The sequence below is a fragment of the Anneissia japonica genome, unplaced genomic scaffold, assembly GCF_011630105.1.
Source record: "Anneissia japonica isolate Jap-2015-1 unplaced genomic scaffold, ASM1163010v1 scaffold142_len1259957_cov175, whole genome shotgun sequence".
In the NCBI taxonomy this organism is placed as follows: Eukaryota; Metazoa; Echinodermata; class Crinoidea; order Comatulida; family Comatulidae; genus Anneissia; species Anneissia japonica.
The window spans coordinates 590,020-604,704 of NW_022684560.1; the positions used below are offsets into that span (position 1 = coordinate 590,020).

Here is a 14,685-nt window from a genome sequence, read left to right on the forward strand (position 1 = left end):
TTGGATAGCTTCATGGGTCAAATTTGGCCCGCGGGCCCACCTATTAAGAACCATGGTCGTACACGTTTGGAGTCCATAGGAGGTCGGCCTTACCCACCACAACAATTAATTTTTAGTAACGCGTCAGTGAATTAAGTATTTACGTAAATACTGTACTTACCTGACTGCGTGCGTGTTTGATGCTGACAACTGCAGTTTCACTCACATAATCAAAACATTGATCGTGACAATGAACGCGCAAGACCGCACGCACCGCCAAAGCTTTCGGTGAATTGAATCTCAAACGAAATAACGAAAGCTCTCTAATGACTCAAGTTACTGCATGATTGTTTTATATTTTTAATAAAACTAATTTCTTCTAATTTTAAATATATTTTCCCTGAATTCGTGATTATTCGTCGTCATAGACTAGATGCGTGCCAAATTTAAGCACGCATGTGTTTCTACCAAATGCGTGTTACATCCAAAATCACTTTGAAATGCGGGACCGTCCCGCACGATGCGAGACGGTTGGTAACTATGAGGTTAGCATGCCTTTTGTAAGCCAGGACCCAATAGTATTTTGTTACGTTTCTTCACAGAGGTGGGGGGGGGGGTTTGTCCGAACCCCTTGAACACCACGAATCAGCCACTGCCCAGTGAAAAATGGAAAATGATAAAAGTCAAAATTAAGGAGTACGCAATGGAATTTGGTAAAATAAAAAATAAATATAAAAAAGTAAAAAATTAAAACTAAAAAAGAAATAAATCAATTAAATTTTAGCTTGAGGTATTGTAAATTGGATAAGCATGAGACGGAATCTGAACTGAATACGAAAACAGCTGAACTAGAAAACATATATGCATATGAGGCTAGGAGAATTCAAATTCGTCCAAGAACAAAATGGGTAGTAAAAGGAGAAACAAACACGAAATATTTTTTAGGACTCGAAAAAAATAATGGCAAGAAAAAGCAATTAAACAAAATCAGAAGGTCCAATGGAATACTTACCCAGTGTTCGAGTGAAAAAAAAAATGTTAAAAAATTTTTAGATAAAAAAAAATACAAAACTTGAAAAAATGGTTATGTATGAAGGAGAGCTACCATTCAAACGAGTTTGAAATTGCTATAAATTGTATGAAGAAAAACAAGGCGCCAGGAACAGATGGCCTTACTGTTGAGTTTTATTCACTATTCTGGCCAAGGATCGGCTCCTTATGTAAAACCCTTAATATGTAATTGGAAACTGGGAAAATATCGTCCTTTCAGCGAAGAGGTGTTATAAACCTTATCTATAAGAAGGGTGATCATGAAAATTTAAATAACTGGCGACCCGTAACCCTACTGTACGTGGACTACAACATTGCCGCGTTTGTGTTAACAAAAAGATTGCAAAATATTATTGGAAAAATTATTAATAATGATCAAAAAGAATATATTACAGGTCGTTTCGGTGGTGAAAACATTAGACTTATTGAAGATGTAACTTAGTAGGCAACTACATGGATACAAACAAGATGACAGGAGCAATGTTAAACTTAGATTTAAAACGGCTTTCGATACTGTAAACATGAGTTTTTAACTTTCGTCCATCATTTATTAATTGGGTTAAGTATTATATAATGAAACAGAACGTATTATCACAAATACATATATACAGCAGGCCCTATATATATTTTTTTTTTTCAAGCGTTGGAATATCTAAAACTGGAGAACTGATATTTTGCTCAACTGAAGGTAGGCCTATAGTAAAATAAGAGGAAAATAAAGAATTACATGAATCTGCAATAACGGTGGGATCAGAGCATGTAAAAAATGGAACACTGAGCTGATTGTCTTTTAGAATTCACATAAGACCAGAACTGCTTCATGTTGTCAGAATTAGACATTAGGTCGTTTAAATGTTGACTACTACACCGACCTATTAAGTAGTTCACTTTATTCCAACCAGAACGTTTTATTTTCCTCTTCTGTTGTCTGTTTTGAAATGCGGCATTCACACAGTCCATAAATATTGATTGAAAATTATCTCATTTTTTATTAGATGCGTCATAAATTGAATCCCATGTCATTCAACACTAACAACACTATTGTTAAGTAGCTCCATATCTGTTTTATTATACAAATATTTTGTTCTTATTGGAAAGGCCATGACTCTAGGCTTTTCGCAAACTTTAAAGATATCATGCAGTGGTCGGAAATTGAGAATGGTTGTATAACATGTATATCATACACTGGTTGACAGCAATTGGTAAATAAAAGGTCAATAAGAGTACTATTGCGATTCAAACTGATTGCAATTCTAGTTCTGACGAAGGCCTGGAGATGAAGTCAACTCATGAACCTTGTTGAACAGCTGGTTACCTGGATAATGTCCAGCTTCCAACCAACTGATGTTAAAGTCCCCCATTAGAACAATTCTTTTGAACTGATGGATGTTTAAATTGCTTCTTCGAGATGAATGACAGAGGTAGCAGTATACTCCACAGAGCCATTTTCCATCTTGGATACTGAGTGTAGCCCAAACACATTCAATGTCGGCCATGGAGGGGGGGGGGGGGGCGCAATCACGTTTAGGATCCAGCTCTGGTTTTCTTGCCAGCAAAACACCACCACCGCGTGTTGTACAATCCTTTTGTAAAGATGACGTCCTGCGATAAGATAATACCATCTAATATTGTGTTATCCAGCCAACTCTGTGACTAAAATCAAACTCAAATCCATTTGATGAAGAAGAGTTTCAAAACAGGCAAGTTCTACATAACCCAGTCAGACAAGATTTTTTGTGATAACTCATAACCAATTCGTTATTATTGATGGAGTTTACGGTAAAGTTTAGTGAAGTGTCATCATGTTCAAATGTAATTCCTACCTTTATGAAATCGCCTATAATCAACTCTAGAAATCGACACACAACTAGCATGGAACATTGCAGCAGGAAACCTGCTGACCATTCGGAAAATAAAATTACTGGAGCAAGTAGTATATGTACTAGAACCTGTCACACTGAGCCTACATATTACTAAATTCAGAACGCCGTTTTGAAGCACCGATTGTCATAGAAGTAGACTTAGGCCCAGGGTTGGTTGTCTATCCGCAATAATGATAAAAGATCGATATTAAACGGTGACACCGAACTAGTATCATGAGCCACCCTGTTTAAACAGTCAAGCTAGTTACCTAGAAGATAAAAGTATTAGAAAATGTATTAAATATTATTATTGTAATTTACAAATTTAGAATATTAATTAATTGTTATACAAAAATATGTATATAAAAATATATATGTGCAAAAGTTAATTAGGCTTATTTCATTAGCTATAATGAATATATTATTTCGAGATCTACTAAAAAGTTATCCTGCAGTGTAGGAATAGAACAATGGACAGTGACCTAATAGATTAGCTGTCACTGTCCCATATACAATAAGAAGCTACCCAAGGTATTACTAGGGTTAAAAAATCTCACAAAATACAAGATAATAACAACATAAACTATAGGTATACTTAACAATTTAAAAAAAAAACTAAACAAAAACACAATGACAAAATACTACCTAAAATATGTAGATTTACCGCGAATTACCAACTGAAAACCAAGACTATGTAATGAATGTACACAGCATGACCTCGTGATCATTATTTGGAGTAAATCACACATATCACAGATTATTTAGACCTCTGTGACTGCCAAAAATTCTAGATAAAATATGAGAAATTTGTTAGCACTTCATTTTGACTATGATGATGTGATGATTTTACTACATAGGCCTAAGAGTGCCATTTCCGGCTATCTAGAGGTAGGCCACTATTTTCTCACATTTTCGCACCTCACCCCCAACCATGGTGGGGGCTGACGTGGATCTGGACTTACTTAAAGTAGGTAAAGTAAATACAAGATACAAGATAATGTTTCAAAGTTAATTTATTCATCACACATAATATTAATTAGATCTCTATGGTTGCCGAACATCGCTGATAAAAGTTCATGAGAAATTTGCTGGCGCTTCATTTTCACTATAAGGGTGATGAGGATGAACTATATAAGAGTGGTCTCACGGAATGTCCCCCACGTTTCAAAACCGGTCTGCCCCTTGATATAACTACGAAAATAGTGGAGACTGATTCAAGAATTACACCCAGTTCAGGAATTTATTTAATGTAAAACAATGTTCCACTGATGACTCATTTTAGAATTGGAAAGACGCTTAATGGCTAAAATAATGGAATTATAGCTAATTTTCACACAATTCCTGAAACTATTTATAGAATTTCTGAAGATACTCGTCAAAGGACGGAATTGAGAAAGGCCTGCTTGAATGTACTTCTTTTTTTTTTTTTAAAGCGAAAAATCATGGATCAGGGAATAGATTACAATTGGTCTGTATCCAGGTTTGAAAGTCATATTCAGAGGAGCAATGTAGTTGTATTTGATTATATTTAAACCTGGTTGGATGGATGGATGGATTTATTTAGTGTAAACACACAGGACAACCCACGAAAGAAGAAGACTTACTTCCAGTGTGGTCCTTCTGGTAGTGACTTGGCAGTACACCGGGAGACAATCCCCTACTCAAACAATCCAGAGGTGACGGAACTGGGGGGTGCTGTGTTATGGAGAGTAATGTGTGACCGGGAATGGTCTGCATCAGTTGGTTGTTACCATGCGCCAGTGATGTTGGAGTATATAGTACAACAAGATGAAACTATTATATAGGCCAAATGAATAAAGTTCGGAGTTTGTCGGGTAGTGAAATGATTATTGTACTTTTTAAGCGCTAGCTAAATTCATAAGTGTAAGCTAAACTACGGTGATTAATTTAATTAGCGAAGATAAGGGGACAATTATTTCGAAGGAATGCTTTGTGAAGAGTACGCCGCCGTACTCATTTTCACAAAGAAATACACACAACTGGTTAGCTAACAATATGCCAATACATGAACACATGCGAAGGAAGGTTCAATCACGTTGTTGCCCAGCAAACGTCTGCACTGTATGGGGGCTGTCTGGGGGGGGCGCTACTGATGTACTGTGTAGCGGATGACGATGAAGCATACATAATAAGACTAGGCCCAGGCCTAACTTGACAGTGATGTGATAGAAAGTACACTTTCGAAAGAAATAAATTAAAATAAAATAAAAAAACAAATAACTAAGAATAATTCAGTTACAGAGGTACCTTGTACGTATTATACAATACTAACAATGCTGCTCTTGTATCCCTAGCTAGGACAAGGCATCCGTGTGCAAAGCAGTTGTGTTTGTCAGGGTTGCCAGTTAGCCGACAGGCTTCACGGCCAAACACACGTCATCTCACGGCGAAATTCGGCCAAACTTTTTTTCGATATCGGCCAAAATTCGCCCAGATTTTAATCCGATTAGAAGACAACAGTGGATACATAATATTCATTTAAAATACAAACATTACACGAAAATCAACTGCCATTTGTTTGAAATTAAAATTATATACACAGAAAAATCTTTCACTGTTTTTATAATTAATCACCATAATTAAATGCACAGCTAGCTATATCATAATATTAAATATGTTCTATAATTAGTCGCTAGCATGTTTGCCTATTTAAATTCACATTAAGATCGACTTCTAAATTTGATTTAAATGTATTAAATAACATACTGTAGTCGATCCATAAAGCAATAATTTTAAGGGTCGTGGCTTTCCTAATTAGAATGAAAGTTACATTAGTAAGGTAACACAAGCCGATGTTAAAACAAACCTATAAAAACTTTAATAAATACTTTTTATCTAAAGCTTTCTAAATTTGCCTCAGAATGTTATTGTTGCAGTATACGGTACTTAAAACAATAAATCAATGTCGCTTTCAGAACTATCTTCTTCATGATTTCCTATACAACCTAAACCCGAGTAACTTGAATGAAGTCTCAGCAACACTTACTTGAAATTGGATTTGACATTGGACCCGAATGATCACATCGAGCATTTGATGGCACTATACATAAAGAACACTGCAGCGCCTATACAATTTATTATATTTATTAATATATGGTACAAACTTGCAATAAACTGTCTTCATAAAGTTTTAAACGAGGATAAACTTCATAAAAAAAGTATATATTTCATCCGAACATTTTAAATTATTAAATGTAACTGCAATCTTTTAAATAAAAGTCGGCAAAATTCGGCCAAATATAGTTTGGCCGTGACTTTTCAAACGTTACGGCCAGGCGAATTTTTATACAGCCAGATTTGAGGAATCTGGCCGTCAAAAAGGCCAAATGGCAACCCTGTTTGTTTATCCATGAAAAAAGCACGCCGGGATAGTTTGCCTTACCAGGAAAAGGTGACGTAATCTAGCTTATGATGTATGCAAGCTAACTATATTGTGAGTGTGACGTCACCAAAAAAATTAATATTTTCTATTATAACCAAACTATTAATAACTACAAGGTTTCTGGGCGTAAATTCCCTTAATACGAATTAAGGGTTGCACAATCTCCTTGCCATACAAATTAAAGCTCCCACTGACGTCTCAGTTGAGAAATACGGGTAGTTGAAGTTTTTCTCGCAAATCTGACTACGAAACCATATCCAAATTTCGCGTTCCGGGAACCTTGCGTCGAGATCTTTTTACAATGTTTCTTTTTCTATATGTGATCGTGTACACAAGCTTTCTTTGCAATGATAGTTTAATACTACATCGATATCCCCTCGAATAGTTAGGACAAGAGGTTTGATATCCGAAAGCGATAGTGATTATGATTCTTGTTCATTAGAAACAAAATATCATTAATTTTCCATTTGCCCAAAGTAGACTTTTTCAATTTTTGACTCTTATCAACTTTTCATAAATAAATCTTAGTTTCATTAAATGTGTACTGTTCAAGTTGTTTTAGTTGCTCCCAATGCATAGGTCTATTATTACATTATAAAAAGATCGTTCGCATACACTGTACACAAAATTTAATATGAATAACGCAAGCCGGTTTCAACACCACGATCAAATAATACACGGTATAAATATTAATTTCCAAACGTCATTCACTTATAGGCCTATAATTCCAAATTCAAGGTTCTCATTGATTTTCTATTTTTGCTGTGTAATCGGTTTTTAACACTTTTATGTCTTGTTTTATGTATCTTGAAGTTTCATATAATAATGCTCTTTCAGTCCGTTTATTTCAATGTCCTTTTTTGTCTTAAAGTTAGGCTATAATATTGTGATAATAGCAAGGGAGTGGCTTAAATATTTTTGTACCTTATGTCTTAAACTTTAACAATGTTATGATGTCTTGCCAAGGAGAGCAATTTTCAGAAAATGTACTTTTATTAGGAATGATTAGTATCAGTACTGTATTATTCTGAGTTCAGGAAAAGGAACTTGTAAAGCGACTTCACACGCAATGATTGTTAAATAGTACATTGAACTTAGGTCTTTCTTAAGTGATTCATAAAGCATGTTATTGTTTGTTTTATTCAAGTATGGTAAGTTGTTAATTTATTTTTTATTGACGTAGGCCTATATGTGCATGAATTTTTAAAATGGCACAACATGCTACCATAATGTATGGTACTAAACATCACGGACAAGCCATTTAGCTCCAGTTATTGAATGAGAAACGATTGATATTTTAGCTATAATCGAGAACTAATTGTCAAAAACGAAGAATTTTTATTTGTTTATACTATAGGGTCTACTAGATATTAGGCCTATGCCAAGCTATTATCTTATTCTACCATTCAATTTATAACAAACCTGAAGTTAACGAATTCATCACCTACATGATTGGAAGGTTTGGGGTTAAAATTATTTTTAGAAATATATTTTTTACCTTTGCAGATTATAACATGGCTGAGGCATTAAGTAATATTTCAACTACGCCCGAAGCAAAGGATTTAATCCACGACAACACGTGGCTGATAGCTCTGCGGTTCGTGGTCGTTGGTGTTGGAATAGTTCTCAACAGTGTTGTCACTGGAGTGTTCATGTACACACGAATGTATAGAAAGTCATTACTACACGGATTAATTGTCCAGCAATCGTTCGTGGATTTCTTTGGTTGCTGTCTGTTCCTTATATTCTATAGTCAAGACGCACCGAGTGGAAACTGGGGAAAAGCTTTTTGCAAGTGCCGTAGTATTTTCTGGTTTGTTGTAATAACGTCTACGTACAATCTTCTGATGATAACCTTCGAACGATTCATTGCGGTTGTGCATCCGATGACATATAGAAAAAGAAACATTGTGAAAAGATCTCGATTGTTTTACATAGTACCATACATTACTTCTTTCTTGATAACATTTCAGCTCGTGATTATAGCCGATATCAACGAGGATCTAATTGGAGAGTGTCAGTATACTAAATCAAATCCTGAATTCAAACTTTTTTCAGGATTTTTCCTTTTTACGACTTTTTTTTTCTTCCCGGCATGTTTTATGTCTTACTGCTACGGTCGGATCTTGTTGGTGTTCCGTAAAAGGGCAAAGTCACGGCAACAGAACGTTGGGAGTAATCAAGGAGGTACTGATAAACCAAATTCAAGATCACATCACGTATCAATGCAAAGAAATCTTGTGTACACGATGTTTTTTGTCGTTATTGGATTTATTTTCACTAATTCTCCTAACTCCATTATATATTTGGTGTATACTATTTGCAAGTGCTTCGAGTTCAGTACAATTGTTGCACACGAGATTACGGTTCTCATCCAAACGTGCAATATGTGTATCAACCCGATCATTTACGGAATGAAGATGAATGAATTCCGCAGTGATGTACTAAAAATTTGGCGTAGAACATTTACGTTTCTGACGGGCCGTGATGTTGGCGACGAATCAACTTCCATGGAAAACTATCCATGAGTAGTAATGAAATGATAAATTTAAAACATTATACCAATAGCAATGATAATTGTGTATAAGTTACGTTATGCATACACTTAAAAATAATATGTAAATAATATAAAAATATATATCGAGAATAGCATCAATGAAAATATCCTTTATTAATTGCTTAAAATGTAATCCTGACGGGGATTGAACCCACGATTTATCGCTGTCAAGGCGAGTGTCACCTCTTGACCACAAGCACATCTTGAACGCAGATACAATCCATGCAGGACACTTCTCTAAACACAACTGATATACGACCTTAAAAAGTGTGGCTGAGATTTATACCACTTATCGTTTTACATCATAATATATATATACTGTCTCTTATACACATCTAGATGTGTATAAGAGACAGACATTAAGTCTTGTGTATTANNATGTATATATGTGTATATATGTATATATAGGTATATATATATATATATATATATATATATATATATATATACATATATATAGACAAAGTAGACTAAAAAGAAGTAACATTCTTCAGAAGGTGCCTACCTAAGGTGTCCATTAGCCAAACAACACCTATGTTTTAAAAGATCCGTTTGACGCTGTTCATCCCATCAAGGGGATAAGCCTACCCTTTCACCTTTTTCATGCCGGTTGTCGTTTTGCATCATTTGATGTAGAATCACCTTTTACAAATGTTCAGTTAACTTAAAGTAATTAATATTCTACTTGACAGGGTATACAATCAAAAGTTGATAACCCCAATCTTAAGAAAACTACTCTACATAAACTTCTTAAGGATACCTGCACTAAAACGACATTTTTTTTTTTGTAATAATGAGTACTATAAGCAATTTGTGATGGAGCATCAATGGGTTTTTCCTCTTGGTCCTATATTATCTAATATTATTATGACCGAACTAAAAACAGATCATTATTCCGAATTAAGAACAATAAGGAATTATTAAGTTTTATACTCGGTTCGTTGATGACACTTTAGTTCTTAGTTCTATCCAAGCCCACTGATTTTGATCTCATTCTATTCTCGGATCCCATAATTAGTTTACTTTAGAGTTATTCGAAAATAGTGACTCTTATCTTATACACTTTCTCAACTTGAAATTTGACAATGATAAGTCTACACACACTCTGTCAGGACGGGGCCTCCTAAATTTATAATAATATATAATAATTAAAAAAAATACGGTAAACAAAGTTTAGGCCTTCTTTTGTAATACGATCGTTATTAATAGCTTAATGTTAAATAATATACTATCAAAACATTTGCACTTCAGGTATGACAAATTGAAAGTTTCAGCTTTGTTCATTTCAATATGCTGGGCTTTCATAATAATAACATCATTTATATGACAGGTCATCAAGTGAAGGGTCATTTATAATTTTTATGCCAAAAATATAAAAATAATAAGCTCCCTCGAATACCTACCCCTCAAAAATCCACTTAAAATGAAGAAACATATGGTAGGCCTATCTAATATATTGGGAGTGAATCACTGTACAATAACTATAAGCTGCAAAAAGTGATAGATCGGGTTATACAGTTTATACCTGCACTTTGTCACCCGTTATACCACATAGACACGTGCAGATCGAACCATAGGCACTTCTTTCATAACTGACTAAAACGCACGCACATAATGGAACTATCTGATAAGCTAGAAAAGATTGTAGGTCGCTGCTATCGGTAACAGTTCATCGGCTTAGATAAGAAATTTTAAACTGCAATAATTATCACATTAACTAATGGCCATATAGTTATAATAACAACATTAACAATATGCTGTAAAGATTAAAGTTATTATTGAGATATATTGTTAACTTAGGAGCTTAATTGAAGTTAAATTTTAATTAATATTTAATATTCATTGTGATATACTGTCTCTTATACACATCTAGATGTGTATTGTTAATTCGAAATTTTAGGGAAATCATCACTTTTTAATCATTTTATGCGATTCTGGCCTAATTTCATGTGCAACCAGCTTTTCCATTTGTGTTGTTTTATATTATAGGCTATATCAAAATTTAAATGTTTATGCAATTTTAAATTATTCGTACATTTAAATATACTATTCGATGTTGTATCAATCTTAATACCTCTTTAACAATATATTATGTTAACAATGTTACACTCATGTAATTCAGCTTTGTGCTACCAGATGAGTTTTAATAAAAAATAAAATTGAATCGATTGTGTTTCTTACAAGCTTTTTAGGGGTTCTGTGAACTACATTAAATATTGTGTATTATTGTCGTACATACAGTGCATTGGCTATGTTAGGAAAATAAATTGCCATAACTGCACTTTAGGCCTATATTTTAAATAATTATCTCAAATAAAATAGAATTTGTTTTTGTATTAGGCCTAGTTTCAACTTTATATCCAAAGCGGAATTTCTGTACTTTGGGAGAAACTCTTTTAATTAGGCTTATTTCATTAGATAAACTCTTGAATTAATTATCTACAACTTTACTAACTATGTGTTTGGTAAAAAAGAAAAAGCTATCCTGCAGTGTAAAAATAGAACAATGGACAGTGACCTTCTAGCTTAGCTCTCAATGTAGCACGAACAATAAACATTAAAGCTAGCCAAAGGAATACAGGAGGAGCTTAGAAAAATCTCACAAAATAAAAGATAATATTACAGCCTAAATAAGTATACTTAAAAATTTTAATAAGAACAACTATAATCAACAAACATAATGACAAACTACTGCCTAAAATATGTAGATTTACCGACGAAATACCGACTGAAAACCAAGACTATGTAATGAATGTGCACAGCATGACCTCATGATAATTATTTGTATCACTACCACTACCGCTGACGCTACCGATGCCGCTGGTGGTGCTGCATGGTGGTGCTGTTGATGCTGGTCTTTAAGGCAATGTATCTATTAAAGGTTCTGCTTCAAGTTGGTTGCCTGTATCTAGTGGCGTCCCACAAGGCACAGTGATTGGTCCAGCTTTATTTCTGGTCTACATTAAACGATTTATTCGAAGGAATTGAATCCGATGGAAAATTATTTGCAGATGATGTCATATTTTTCGAAAGATTGACTCGCTCAGTGATAGAGATAGCAAGATCTAAGTAAACTGGTTCAATGGAGTAAGAAGTGGTTAATTGAATAATTCAATAAGTCTAAATGCAAAGTAATGCATATTGGGAAGAAGAATCACATTATACCTACTCGATAGATATCGCATCTCTGAACACAACCTGTGCAGAGAAAGATCTTGGAGTTTACATTACTTTCAATTTTAATGTTTCTTTCTTCTTTCTTTCTTTTATTAATATTTCAAGAGGAATATGTCCCACTCAGCAAGGCTGATTTTCAGGGGAGTCCTCATCACAACAAACAAGTTACAAAAGAGACACAAAGCAGAGCAAACAGCGAAAACAGCACATTCATAAATTTAAAAAAAAACAAAAACAAAAACAAAACGCCAATAAATTATTTTATAGTTTTTAAAAATAGTATAAAAATATATCATTATTAAATTGTAAGTGATTTCCTTTAAAAGCGATGTAAAAATATATCATTATGTAGAAAAAGAAGTTTCGACACAAGTTTCGAAAGTCGCAGCGAAAGCTAATATAGAGACATTGGTCAGATTCGCAACTCTTTTACTTAAAGTTCATAGCGCATTATGCCTCTCTTGTATGCCCAATTATAGTGTATGCTGTGCAAGTGTGATCTCCATACTTACAACAAGATATTATAAAACTTGAGAAGGTACAACCTGTTTGCCTTACGAAGAGCGTAGACTTCAGCTTGGGCTTCCAACACTACAAGAAATAAGGGAGCGTGGTGATCTCATCGAGGTTTTAAAAATCGTAAAGGGTTTGAAAATATTGATCGCCGTTCCTTCTTCTAATTAGCATCCGAATCTGGTCCTAATATAACTAGTGGTTCATCATACAAATTAAGCAAGCCAATATGGGAAACAACTAAACGAAGCAATTTCGCGTGTAAACATTTTCAAAAACAAACTTGACAAATATAACATGCATGAGAGAAGAGGCACCTTACGAGTATAATTCACAGCCTCTTAAAATTTTCTAACTTTAGTGATTTCAATTTCCAGATCTTTGTATTCTTTGACCGAGATGTTGGTGTCATGGGGTACTGCCATGTCGATGATCATACAAGTTTTTGCTTTTCGATCTTTGATAACAATGTTAGGCTTATTTGTTTTGATGGTCCGATCGGTATGGATTGTAAAATTCTAAAGGATTGTCACATTCTTGGCACTGGTGACTTCAGGAGGTTGGTGGCTACCTTGATCTTATAGTGTCTGCATACATTCCAATGTATGTACCGACCTAGCCAACGCCCTACCTTGTAATCCTAGGCGTTAAGACCGGACAACAAGCCATAAGATGATCTATTGTCTCATCTGATCTCTTGCAGATGCATCAGAGAGGTTCAGTACCGTCTCTCATTATTTTAGCTTTGTATTCGCTTTGGTCCTGTGCGGCTATTAAGAGACCTTCAGTTTCTGCTTTTAGGTTGGAACCATAAAGCCACTGATGGGTGCATTTTTTGCTGCTGCTGCCGCTGCTGCTCGCTGCAGCAGAAAAGACAGTTCCAATAACACATTGGAGAATTTATTAAATTGTTCTTTATTCGAATTTGAAATAGTCAATCCGTAGAGAGTATACACTTCTGAGATTATATAGTATTTTCACGTAATTTCATAGACTAAATATACTTGTTTGATTTTTGAAAGCGATAGTGCTTCTTGTTCATTAGATAACAAAATGAGATATATAATATATAACGAGATATAGAGATAGGGCGTACTTTAATAACTTTCAGTTTCATTAGATGTATATTGTTTGAGTTCGGCTGTTTTAAGCCGGGCACTCACTGCGCCCGACGGTCGTCGGCCAACGCGATTCTATGGAAAATGCAACGCGACGACGCTCGCGCATCGGGTCGATTTAATGACGATCCGTTCAGGCTGCCACAAACAGCCAGCAGCCGGCGTCACGTCGTCTGTCGCTCACCGGGAGCAGAGTTGGATTCGTCGTGCGATGGTCGTATGACCATCGTACGACGCAGTGTGAGTGGGCTGAGGCTATCGGCACTGCCCCAGTGCCAAAAAAAGCTGCTGTTTTCTATCGGCACTTCCACAGTGCCAAAAAGCTGCTGTTTCCTATCGGCACTGCCGCAGTGCCAAAAAACTGCTGTTTTCTATCGACACTGCCACAGTGCGAAAAAAGCTGTTATTTTCTATCGGCATTATTGCCGTAGTGCGAAAAAAGCTCAGATTTTCTATCAGCACTGCCGCAGTGCCAAAACACTGCAGTTTTCTATCGACACTGCCACTCGAAAAGCTGCTGTTGACTTATCAAATGGATGTTTTTATCTATAGATTATGGTATCAATAATTGGTTAGGTCTAGCCTAGCCTATAATATTGTTAACATTATAATATATATGGTTTACAATTAAATTATAATTATTTTTAATTATTATATATATACATAACCTACCGTATATCTAGGCCCATACATAAAACAAAAAATAAAACAAAAATTTAAAAATAAAATAGTAATAATAATAATAATAATAATAATAATAATAACAGTGCTCGAAATGAATAAAAATTGTTCAATTAATGAGATGAATCAGCATATATTAAATCAACTTGCGTCTATGCAAAACCTGTTTTTTTTTTAAATAAAGGTGTTATCTATTTTATTCTGCTATTTTAAAAAATATTCTTTATTTTCTATGATAATTTTATCCAATAATTCATGTTTTCAATGTTAGTATGGTTGATAAATAATACATAAAATAATAATAATAATAATAATAATAATAATAATAATAATAATGATAATAAT

At 34.4% G+C, this 14,685-nt stretch overlaps 1 long non-coding RNA gene across 1 annotated transcript in view; it reads right to left on the reverse strand.

Moving 5' to 3' along the window:
* LOC117106204 overlaps positions 1-14,685 on the reverse strand; it is a 23,193-nt gene that overhangs the window by 6,856 nt on the left and 1,652 nt on the right. Inside the window, exon 2 of the long non-coding RNA XR_004445014.1 lies at positions 12,541-12,619. This is a non-coding gene — a long non-coding RNA (uncharacterized LOC117106204). The remainder of the gene's footprint in view (positions 1-12,540; positions 12,620-14,685) is intronic.